Source organism: Nanorana parkeri, unplaced genomic scaffold (assembly GCF_000935625.1).
Source record: "Nanorana parkeri isolate BGI_ZX_2015 unplaced genomic scaffold, ASM93562v1 scaffold394, whole genome shotgun sequence".
Lineage (NCBI taxonomy): Eukaryota > Metazoa > Chordata > Amphibia > Anura > Dicroglossidae > Nanorana > Nanorana parkeri.
The window spans coordinates 1,282,151-1,283,815 of record NW_017306662.1 but is presented as its reverse complement, the minus strand read 5'-3'; the positions used below and the strand labels follow the sequence as shown (position 1 = coordinate 1,283,815).

General features: G+C 48.7%; 1 protein-coding gene across 1 annotated transcript in view; it reads right to left on the bottom strand.

The window, feature by feature from the left end:
- ABCA5 (ATP binding cassette subfamily A member 5) overlaps positions 1-1,665 on the bottom strand; it is a gene marked incomplete at its 3' end in the record, with an annotated part of 54,083 nt that overhangs the window by 8,092 nt on the left and 44,326 nt on the right. The gene's annotated exons all lie outside the window — the stretch shown is intronic.

Sequence of the window (1,665 nt, the reverse complement as noted above, 5' to 3'; positions counted from 1 at the left end):
GAAGCAAAAAAAAAAATTGGCCGATGAGGCAAAAAAAATATCACGAGAGTCCCTGCAACTGTAATCAAAGTATATAAAGTGACGTCATAGCTTGAAAGATGAATAAATAACATTTCTAGCAGATATGAAGTTCTGGAACCCGATGTGTTTGCACGCAGCTGTCAATGCTCCATCTATGGCCAATAGCCGGGCCGCTCTCATTGGGCAAAGCTCTAACAGGTCCAGATAGTGTCTGAGCTTGCCTTCTCCTTTCCGCCCCCAACATTCCTATTGGCCCGGTGCTATGATTGGCTGTGTAACTGGCCAATAAGATTGTGTGAGAGGCAGGAACTGGGGGACAAGTTTTCACACTGCCAGCAAGTGTCAGAGCTTTTCCCAATCAGAATGGCTGGACATTCACATGTAAAGATCTCCCAACCCGAGTGGAAAAGAGAAGAAAGGGAGGAGACGTCCATTCTCCTGAGGACACCAAGTGTAACTGGCAAGGGATACATTCTCTTTGTGCCCCTCGTCCATTTTTGTGTGCGTAGGTGGCAGTATAACCTTTGGTTACTTATTACCAATAAGCCTGTGTCCCTTGACAGATAATGGAGAGAGCACTTTAATATTATAATTCTTCAGGATTTATATATTGTCAACGTTTTGTGCTGCACTTTACAACAAAAAGGGAGACAGAAGAGTTACAAAACCATTCAAGACAAGAGGGTTAGGAGAGCCCTGAGTAATGATGAGATTGGGCTTAGGCCCCATTCACACCTATGCGTATTGTAATATGCGCGTCTGTCGCGCGACCGTCATGCGGTTTTTTTACCGCGATTCGCGGTAAAAAAGCCGCGCGACCGTCGCGCGATTCCAAAGGCTACTTGGCAGTATACTAATGGAAAACGCCCTACAAAACGGACCAATACGCAGCAAAAAACGCTTCGGGACCTTTTCATGCGTGGGCCGTTTTGTAGCGCGTTCGGGACGGGCGGAAATACGGACAGGTGGGAACGAGGCCATTGACTACAGTGCTATTTATTTTTTTGACCGTTTTGTAGAGCGTTCATCGAGCGTAGGACGCGCTACAAAACGGTCAGGTGTGAATGGGGCCTTAGTGTGAACCCCGAGCCTGCTCCAAACTGTGACCGCCACTTCCCCCTCCTGGCCCAATCAGCTGAGGCAGATGCATTCCCCGACCTACAACTACACATCACAAAGGGGCGGGCAATGCACCCGCTGTAACTGCCGCCACTCATTGGGTCAGGAGAAAGTGTGGCGCTCACAGTTTTGAGCAGGCTCGGGCAAACTTAGGTGAAATGCGTTCGCACGAAGCCCGGACTCATCACTACACATAGGAGCTTACACATTAATATTGTTATTAATCAGATGTCCGCCACTCGGCCTCCCCAGCCACCAAAGAGACAATCGTTTAAAACAGTGGTCTCAAAGTACCGGCCCGTGGGTCCTATCGAATGCAGACCGCAGAGCTGCTTCTGTGTCGGCACTCGGTAATTGATTGGTAAGGTCTGCTGCAAACCTTACTATTCAATCACCAAGGATCGTGCCTCCTCACACAGCCTCCTCCCTGCAAAAAGGTAAGCAGGAGAGGGGGCTCTGTATTACATTTTCCATGTGGGTGTAAGGGGGACGACTGGGGCTGTGTTATTTTATTATGTAGAGGGG